The 11045-nt window shown below is 39.1% G+C and overlaps 1 long non-coding RNA gene across 1 annotated transcript; it reads left to right on the forward strand.

Moving 5' to 3' along the window:
• The first annotated feature begins 1068 nt into the window (after positions 1-1068).
• LOC129619483 (uncharacterized) lies at positions 1069-9140 on the forward strand. The gene is made up of 4 exons (XR_008697897.1): positions 1069-1233; positions 1354-1455; positions 4968-5307; positions 8661-9140. It is a non-coding gene; the product is annotated as an uncharacterized LOC129619483 (long non-coding RNA).
• The last annotated feature ends 1905 nt before the right edge of the window (positions 9141-11045 follow it).

Genomic DNA, 11045 nt, shown 5'->3' on the forward strand with positions numbered 1-11045 from the left:
ATGCAGTTCTTCCCGGAGAAAAACATCCACCATCTTTTTCCTATATTTCTGCCCTCTCTCTGACACCTGGAGAGTGTGTTTTAACAGTGAAGGATGAACCAGGCATTGGGGAATGAGGTCAAAGTTGTTAGGCGTTAGAAGAAACCTTATATTGCTTCCTTTTCCCACTTTTCCAAGCTTATATTTCCAGCTTTTTATTTCCCAGATATAAAATATATGAAGCAATATGACTGACCAAAGACTTTGAATAGTTCTCATATTCATCAGAGACCAACACATCAAATATCAAATTGTAACCATCTTCATAACTGCCTATTACTCACTGCCAAGAAGCAATTACAAAGTTTTCACACATTCTTAAAAGGCTCCTTGTCCTGTCAAATCTGGCATCCCGACTCAAAGATACTTTGTTGAAAGGAGCTCCCATCCAACAAATGAAGTGAGAACACCCATCTTATCTTTGGTGACCAAAGACTAACCGAAAGTTAGGGCCACGATGAGGGTTGATAATGACTTTCCATCATCTTGAGCTGCCTATGTAGTCTTTTTCTAAATCAGCAAAGATGGACACGACCAAAAACATACGGAATGACAAGCCGGGCATAATCAGAAAACCAAGGGACATTCTGAATGTACAAGGCTGAGGATCACTCACAAAGATGTTGATGTCCTAATGTCTGTTCATTTATCTGCTTAAATCAAATGGTTAGTGAAGGAGAGGAGAGGGGAGGAGGAGGAAGCCTGGGCATGATTAACAATAGGTGCAAGACAGGATGAACTAGATTAAACTGCTCCATATGCAAATTACACAAGTCTGATTGCATCAAACCCTGTGCAGTTTAATGAGGATAGTAAGATGCCTTTATCTCTGCTTGGATATGATCCTAAAAGGAAGACGGTTCCCAGATAAAGCAGAGTTTAATAAGGAGATTTTTCATTACAGACTCGAGGAGCATTTGCATTTCTCTCCCTCGCGTCAGGCCTTCTCTCTGTTTTGCACTCAGTCTCTTTCCATCTCTCGCTTCTGTTTTGCCCTCCCTCCATCAAACTCCCTCCCCGTGCTCCCACCAGCCTGTCTCTGATCCACGTGGCTATTCTGATGCCTCTTTTTTTTTTTTTTTGGTAATTGAAGTCAGTAAACATTTGCATGTTGTTGGCATATATTTTAGGAATGTGTATACTCAGTGCAAATTAAAGAGAGTCCTACACAGATGAGATGAAAATCTTTAAAATGTGATCTGAGAAGTTATTTATCTCGGAGGATTTTCAATTTGTTTAACGCTGTCATGTTTAAAAATTCTTTAATTGAGTTATTTAACTATGTCCTGGTAATCGACTCTTCCTGTTTTTCAGTTTTGTTTTTCATTTTCGTCTTGTTGGATTGCTGTGTAGGCTTACAGCACAGGCTATGAGCTGTGAAGCCCTTTTCCATCTCCTACTAACATCTAATCTTGGGTGAGTCATTTCTCTGCCTTCATTTTCCTAACCTATGAAATGGTGACAGTAATTTCACGAAAGTATACAATGCGTGTAAAGCTCAGCGCAGAGCTTAGCATGCTGCATGTGCTCACTAATAGTTGTTACTCTTCACAGCACAACTCTTCCAGAAGTAGTAAATCCGTAGCTACCTGTCTGGTATGATGGTGGTGGTTTAGTCGCTCAGTCACGTCCAACTCTTTGTGACCCCATGGACTGTAACCCACCAGGCTCCTCTGTGCATGGGATTTCCCAGGCAAGAATACTGGAGTAGGTTGCCATTTCCTTCCCAACCCAGGGAATGCCATGTCTTCTGCATTGGCAGGCGGATTGCTTACCGCTGAGCTACCAGGGAAGCCCACATGTCTGATATACACACACTAAATTGTCTCTTGTGGACCAATAAGGGAATTCTAGGGCATGCAATTCAGTTAAGCTATCCTGACACAATCCAGATCGTACATAGGCACACATGTGTGTACACATGTATTTTGTTGTGTGTACATACACACATGTGTGTACATTTTGTGTATGTGTATTTTGTGTATGCATGTACACACATGTGTGTACATGTATGTTTTGTGTGTGTGCACACACACACCTGTGTGTACATGTGTGTTTTGTGTATTTATGTGCATACACATATGCATGTGTGTGTGAGGACTTCCTGCTCCTGCACTGAACAGAAAAAACAGCCCTGTATGAATTGTGTGAGCTGCTTCCAAAATCACAGATAAGGTTGAATCCCTATTTGATTTTTATTTGTGTATTTCTTTGAAACATAATTAATACCTTAGATTAAACATAATCACTCTCAAATGAGATAAAATTGTGCAAAATAAGTATTTTATTGGTTAAGAAATACTACATAGAATTTGCTTCTTTATGATTACTCTGAAACAGAAACCTCATTGAAAGCTAAAAATCAGGTTTGATTTGTTTCAATTTCCTGCTTTTAACACTGAGCCTAATAGTTTCAAAGTTTTCAATAAACGGGGGTGGGGGGATTACAATTGCTGTCTTAGGAATATTCCAGTGACAGAAATTTTGTGCATGGGAGGGGTGGTTAGGTACAACTGCCAACAGTAAACTGTACGTATTTAAATTATAAAATTGTTTATATTTTGATATATGTATTCAACCATGAAACCATCACCAAAATCAGGACAGTGAACATATCCATCACCTGTACACACCCCCTCTCTGTGCCCCTCGGTATTCCTTCATTCTGTCTTTCCCTGCTGGTCCTCACAAAAACATGACCTGCTTTCTGTCAATGCAGATGAATTTGCTATTTCCGGTATTTTGTATAAATGGAATCACACAGTTTGGATTTTTTTTGGGGGGACAGAGTCTGGCTTTTTTCATTCAGCATATTAATTTTGACATTTATCTATGCTGTTGTGTGTATCAGTAATCCATTGTTTTTTATTGATGAGTAATATTCCATAACACAAATATGCCAGAAAAATTTTTCTTAACCATTCACTCAGTTCAGTTCAGTTCAGTCTCTCAGTTGTGTCCAGCTCTTTGTGACCCCATGAATTGCAGCACACCAGGCCTCCCTGTCCATCACCAACTCCCAGAGTTCACCCAAACTCACGTCCATCAAGTCGATGATGCCATCCAGCCATCTCATCCTCTGTCGTCCCCTTTTCCTCCTGCCCCCAATCCCACTTAGTCTGTAACATTTTTGGTTGTTTACAAACAAACCTGCTCTGAATACTCCTGTGTAATCATGTCTATGGACATCTGCTTATTGTTCTCCTAGATAGAAGGATTGGATCATCTTGAAGGTGTGTGGTTAAAGTTTTAGGAAGCTATCAGAGTCATTACACCAATTCACATTTTTGCCAGCAATCCGTGAGGGTTCCAGTTCCTCCACATCCTCACCTCCATGATATTGTTCATCTTTGAAAATCGGTACATTCTAATACATGTTTGTTCTCTCTCGGCTCTCCTTAACTGGAAGTCCATCTTTTCCAATATAGGTGTTTAATGCTGTAAGTTTTTCCACGATGCTATTTTGTATCTCACAAATATTGACATGTCGTATTTCCTTTATTTTTCCAGATCAGAATTTTTTTCTGACTTCACTACTGATTTTTCTTTTGCTTCAGTGGTTATTTAGAAGTATGTTATGTAGCTTATAAACATTTGGGCACATTCCGGAGATTTTTCTGTTACTAGTTTTTAACTTAATAGTGATCCAAAAATCTACTTTGTATTACTTAGATCTTTTAAAACATATTGAGACTTGTTTTATGGCCCAGATATGGTCTGTCTTGGTAAATGTTCTGTATACACTTGAAAATAATGAAATTAGTGGTGGTATTGGGTGGAGTTCTATAAATATCAGTTGGACAGGGATGGTTGATGGTGTTGTTCAAGTTTTATATTTCCTTACTGATTTTCTATCTGCTTGTTCTGTCAATTATTGAGAGGGGAATATTCCACTGTAGGGGAAAATTTTTACTGTAATCGTGGACATTTCGATTTCTCCTCACATCAGTTATATTAGTGTTTGCTCATGTTTTCTGTATTTTTTTAATTGGGTGCATTTATGTTTGAGACATAGTGTTCTCTTGATAAACTTACTCCTTTGTTATTATGAAATGATCTTCTTTGTCCCTGGTAACATCCTTTGTTCTGAAATACACTTTGTCTGGTAATAATACAGTTTTTCAAGATTTCCTTTGATTACTGTTAGTATAGTATATTGTTTTCCATCCTTTTATTGTCCTCATATTTAATGTGTGTTTTTGAAAACAGCAAATAGTTGGGTGTTGCTTTTGTATTCAATCTGACCATCTTTGTGTGGTTTTAGACCACTAATATTTAATGTGATTATCAATATGTTTATGTTTAAGTCTATCATCATGCACTTTGCTGACTGTTCCATCTGTACTTTTTACTGCCTTTTTTTCATTGATAGTTTTTATAATTTTACTTTATCTCTTTTGTTGGCTTATTAGTTATAAATATGTTCTTATTGTAGTGGTGGTTGTAGAGTTTATAGAATACATTTTTAACGTATCACAGTCTATCTTAAAGTCATATTATACTTATTTAATTTATGATATAAAAATTTTGTAATAGTAGATTCTCTTTTATCCCATCATAATCATTATGCCAGTGTTGTCAAAAATTTCACTTTTATGTGCATTGTTATTATTTCCTTTAAACCTCAATTATATTTTAAAGAGGTTTAAATAATAAGAAAAAAAATCTGATGTATTTACTTATGTAGCTACTATTTCTGGTGCTCTTCATTCCTTGCTTCCATCCATAGAACCACCTGTTATTATTCTACTGCCTAAAAGACTGCATTTAACATTTTTTATGTTGCTCTGCTGGCAATGAATTCTTTCAGCTTTTGTACATGTGAAGAAGGCTTTATTTTGCTTTTGTTTTTGAAAAACTGTTTCTAATGGGTATAGAATTTTATGTTGACTTTTTTTTTTTTTTTTTTTTTTGGTTTTGAAATATAGTGCCCTGCCATCTTCTAACAAGTCTTCAGGGCCCCACCAAGCTGGGCTTGAATTCAGAGCAAGCCTTCCTGTTCTTTCCTGTTGGGAAAGAATACAAGCACCAGGCAACGGAACTGAACACAAGCCCAACTTAGCAAACACAGTGAGGATTCAGGATCCAGGAACATCCTGGGCAGCCCCATGTATGAGTCACCAAATCTGCTGGAACCAAGACTGATGCAAGACCCAGTACACGATGAGGACTGGAATCCTACTTCTGCCCAGATTGACCCAATCCCAGGTCTCTAAGTGGAAATTGTCCACTTGTGGGTGGACCCTGAGGGGACTAGAGAAAAAACAGGTAGGGAATACCCTGAGACTCACTAGAATAAAGATTTTAAGACATGATATGTATTTAAATTTAAATAGAATATGAATGACTCATTCACTGCATTTCCAGCCTTCTGTGATATACATGAGGCTTTCACTATATGAACAGAAGATGAATTTTCTTCTTACAGTTTATAATTGAGACCTCAGCAGACTCAGAGTAAATAATAGAATGCACTGCACTCCTTGTTTCTGTTTATCTGAGTTATGCACAAGCATAGCTCCACGGTTACAGGCAGCTGTACCTGCAGCGACAGCAGCCAGTAAATGGATGAGCAAACCTATGTATCGGTGTGATTACAGAGCATCTTGATCAAAATCTTTTTACATCCAAGGTGGTAAGCACTGAATAACGATTTGTAAAGAGGTAAGAGTTGTGTGCATTTGCAAAGTATTTGATTATTCAGAACTGTTCTTTGCTCTTATTGGTGAGGATCTTGGTGATAATTTGATTGTTGCCTGAGGTTTGAGAGAACTGAGAAAATCAATTTCATTCCTGTGGATGTTGTCCTTGAGTTATTAAATTATTTTAAAATTTAATTGCATTCTGAAGAGTTATTTTGGAGTTGTGATCCTATCATCCTATCAGAGTTCGCAAGCGTGTAGATGGTGTCAATCATAGAGAAGAAATTTATCAGGAAGAAACCACATGACTAACAAGAGTAATTGTATGTGCTGGGTGGTTTGGGCTCAGGACACAGGGCCATTGCATTCATTCAACATGTTTTTATCATTTTTCTGCATTTCAAATGGGTTTCCCTGGTGGCTCAGATGGTAAAGAATTTACCTGCAATGCGGGAGACCTGGGTTCGATCCCTGGGTTGGAAAGATCCCCTGGAAGAGGGCATGGCAACCCACTCTAGTATTCTTGCCTGAAAAATCCCCATGGACAGAGGAGCCTGGTGGGCTACAGACCATGGGGTCACAAAGAGTTGGACAAGACAGCAACTAAGCACAGCACAAGCACAGCATTTCAAATAAAGTTTCTATGGAAGTTTTGATAGCTGCTATAAACAATTCATGGTACCTTGTATATATGCATATGTGCAGGCTGAGTCACTCCAGTCATGTCCGACTCTTTGCCACCCAATAGACTATAGCCTGCCAGGGTCCTCTGTCCACAGGATTCTTCAGGTAAGAATACTGGAGTGGGTTGCCGTGCCCTCCACCAGAGGATCTTCCTGACCCAGGGATTGAATCCATGTCTCTTCCGTCTCCTGCATTGGCAGGCAGGTTCTTTACCACTAGTGCCACCTGGGAAGCTCCCTTGTACATATATCTGCAGATATTTACATTTATGACCCAGGATGTTATGCTGCCCTCATTCTTAGATTACTCTCTCTTCTCATGTTATTTGAACTAAGTAGACTGTAAGCCCTCACTGGATAAGAACCATGTGTTATAATTCTTCTAAGGCTGTGTACAAATTTACAAAATAGCAATTGGCTTTTAAAATTAATTATATTTTTAATGCTGTTCTTTGGTCTGTTACTCAAATGAGAACTCCAACTTGAATTGCCACCTGTGAATCCAAACAAAGACTCAAACCTTCTTAGGAGAAGCAAAAGCAGTGAGCAACACTTACATCAAAGCCCAAAGCTAAAATTTTAATTAACCTATTTTTTGGCAAATGATAGCCCCTATGACTGTTGCACACTCTCTGTCAAAGTCCTTGAAATATTTAGTAGTTCTAAGATATGTAGAGAAGAGTAAGTAAAAATAAAGCACATTGCTTTGTGTATGTGATGTTATTCTGTCTATATTTTAGACAGCTATGCAACTAATGAGTCCTGGGACCTCACATGGCCTGGTTTCTGTGTGGAATCTTAACAAAGACACATAGCCTAGCAGCTGAAAAGTAAACTTGAAACGAGAACTCTAATATTTACTTATGTTTCTAGAAAAGCATCAAAAGGGAACCAATTAATAATATACCATACTGCTCAAATTTTTTTCCTTCTTCCCTCAATTCTGCTCTTCATAGCTTCTCACATCCCACATCCAAAACTGACTCCCAGTCCCAGCCATATTGCTATTTCTTATCTTCTCCTATCTCTGATCTTTACCTAGGAGTCAGGCTAGCTTCTCTTGCTTTGTCCTCCCTTCAATCCCTGGGCCTCCATGGCCTTCTCTTCCTCCTAATTCAACATCAGAGAAGATCTGGAACCAGGTTACTAAAGATTCATTTTTAATGGAGGAAGGGTAGGGAGAGAAGTAAGGTATTGAAAGGGGCTTCCCTGGTGGCTCCAATGGGAAAGAATCCACCTACAATGCAGGAAGCCGGGGTTCAATCCCTGGGTTAGGAAGATCCCCTGGAGAAGGAAAAGGCTACCCACTCCAGTATTCCTTAAATTCAATCATTCAAAAAAAACAAAAAAACAAAAAAACACATCTTGCCACATGGAACTAGAATCTAAGAGAAGGAGACAGTTTGGCAGATTTTGACTACATGTGGCAGAAAATCAAGGTCCTAACAATACAGCAATGCAATTATCTGATAATTCAGTAATAGGATATTATTACTGAATGCCCCAGCTCAAATCAGTGAAGTGACATATCTCCAAATAGCATCATTCAAGCCACACAAGCCTTGGTCCCAGGGACAGCAAATAATACTGACCTCGTGCTTTGTACGGCCCACAAGCTAGGAATGTTTTACACCTCTAAGTGGTTGGAAAAAATCAGTAGAAGGATATTTTGTGCCACACAAAAATTCGAATTTCAGGGTCTACAATAAAAGTCGTACTGGAACCCAGGCACCGCATTCATCTACAGACTCTGGCTGCCTTCACACTACAACTGCAAAGTTAATTATTTGTCACGGAGATGGTTTGTTCCACAAAGCCTAAAATACTTACTATCTGGCTTTTTATGGAAAAAGCTTGCTGACCCCTGCTTATCTCAGAACACTCCAGTCCTACTTGGTTCAGGAAATTACACTGGTGTCTGCTTAATGTTTTGACTCCAGAATATCATTCTATGCACCTTACATTCTGTGAAAAATAGGACACCACAGAATTATTTGCCCTGAAAAACTTGAAGCCTCAAGATGGCTAAGTCCATGAAGAAAGTGCATATTTATAGGAGAAATACAGCCCTTGGTGCTCTGAAGACTATTAATATTTTCATTTTTATGAAAATAGGGCCAAGGACTTTTTTATTATTGTTATTATTAAAAAGTTAGTTAATAGCTAGACCAGAATTCATTTGCATGAATGACTGCCTTTGCTATTTCAATTGGATCCCAACTATCTTTCTTTCTGCTTATCGCTGAAGAAGATATCCAGTTATTTTCTATTAAATAGTGGTTCTCTTCTACCCTAGAGATGGCTGTGCTGCACGCAGAGGAGCTACTTGTGGGGAAAGAGGAGACCCATGCGAAGTCATCTTAACTCCCTTCAGAGGAGAAGCACCATGCAGCTACTGAATGCATCAGAAAAATGAGGTTCCCTTAGTATTGCAGGATTGAACTTGCTACATTATGTGCATCTTAAATTGTAACATTATTCCACGCTGGTCTTTTTCTCCCTTCTTTCTGCTTACCTCTTTAAATTTGGGATTGGAATATCTCGTCTTGTTCTTGTTTCATGTAAAAGCCAACTTCACTCCCTCTGCACCACCATCCCACCCCCCTTCCTTGTCTACTCAAGTCACTTGAAAACATTAATTTACCCAGCCTTGGAGGGAAAAATACTCTGAGAACGTCAAGGTTACCAAATGCAAAAGCTGTCTTTTATTTATTTCACAGTCTGTATACCGAGAGCACAGAATGGAAATTTCAATTGTACAGATGCGCCTATGCTTAGAAGAAGCGTTAAAAACAAGCAATAGGACTTCTTAAGACATTTTTTAAAAACAATATTATTCAGTTAATAGCCTTGTTTATACTAGCATAGCAGGCAGAAATGCACAGTTAAAATTGATTAAAAAAGAAAATAACCACAAAAATATATTATTGTTAATGGGTCTGAAAAGCTAAACCACTGGTAGGCATTAAGTGGTTGGCATAGAGGGGGAAACATTTGAAGTTATCAAAGGAACAGTCTTGGTGTCAAAGAGAAAGAAGCCCCAGTTTAAAGAAGAGTTGAAGCTGCTACTTTTAAATGGTGTGAATTTTTAAGTCATCTGTTGAAATTTAGAAGAAACCAAAATGTTGAAAAGTTGACAGCTGAAGGAGGAGGAATAATTGGTGAGATCTAAGAATGAATCAGAACATTCTGGGGAGCAGAGCTTGGAGAGAGCAATTCCCCTAAACTGGAGTTTCTCTTTGGTGTAAGAACGATAGTTTGGTCATGAGGACAACAACACACACACACCCACTCACACACACTCTCACACACACACACACTCACACACACACACACACACACTCACACACACTCACTCACACACACTCTCACACACACACCCACTCACACCCACTCACACACACACACACTCACACACACACTCACACACACACACTCACACACACACATACTCACACACACACTCACACACCACCCTGGCATCCTACAGCAGTGTTTCAGGTCTTAAGCTGGTAGGTAACAGATAGACAGCATATTCTAGGTTCTGCCATAGGTCAGAAAAGTAGACATAAATCCTGACTCCACCACCCATCATCTGTGTGAAGCATTAGGCAGTGTTATGGCCTGAATCACATCACGCACCCCTCCAGATTCACATGCTGATGTCCTAGCCTCCCGGTACCATACAAGGGACTATAAAGAAGGTGAAATGAGGCCTCAGTGTGGGGCTTAAACCAATCTGACTGGTGTCCTTATAAGAAGAAGAAATTTTTAAAAAACACTATACACACACACACAAGAAGAAACACCAGACATGACACGCATAGAGGAAAGATCATGAACAGACACAGCAAGAAGCCAGCCACCAAGGAGACAAGGCCTCTTGGAGAAACCAACCCTGCCACACCTTGCTCTTCAGCTTCTTGCCTCCAGACTTCGAGAAAATAAATTTCTGTCATTTAAGCCACCAAGTCTGTATTTTGTTATGGGAGCTGGAGCTGACTAAGGTAGCAGGCAACCAGGAAACCAAAATATAAGCTTCATGAAGGCAGATGTTTTTGTCCCGCTGGTCAGCTGCCATATCCTCAGAATCTTGACCAGTCCAGCCCAGCATGTAGTGGGCTCTCACTAAGCCATTATTGAAGGAGTAAATAAGTGAGCAAATAAGCCTCTATGTCCCTATTTCTGAACACAGAACCACCATAATCCTTCCACACAAAGTCCTGGCCAGTACCAAAGATCATACACAGGTATGTGTTTGTTTTACCCACAAAGCACTGCATGGAACATGTTCTTAATTATTATCTGTATCTCCATCATGGCAGCAATATATGGCTCAAGATTATTCCAAGCCTAAGATTCATTGTAAAATGAATAGGACTGTTGGTCTCAGGGGGGGTGGTGGGAAAAAATGAATTATCGGTTATTGTGTGGAAAGAATATAAGACGTGTTAGATGACAGACATTTTAGAATCATTATTATTATGACTTTGTGTATTCTGGGGCTGAAAAGACACAGGAGTTCAGGATATATAGTTGTCAACACACCTCAAAGCAGTGGCAAGTGCTTCACACAATTAGCATCTGAATACACAATTATGGAACACAGGCAATTGGAAATCTCCATACGACAGGGGTCATTTTCACAAATATTACAGCACTTATTGTACCCAAGTGTATT

The sequence above is a fragment of the Bubalus kerabau genome, chromosome 9 (genome assembly GCF_029407905.1).
Source record: "Bubalus kerabau isolate K-KA32 ecotype Philippines breed swamp buffalo chromosome 9, PCC_UOA_SB_1v2, whole genome shotgun sequence".
NCBI lineage: Eukaryota > Metazoa > Chordata > Mammalia > Artiodactyla > Bovidae > Bubalus > Bubalus kerabau.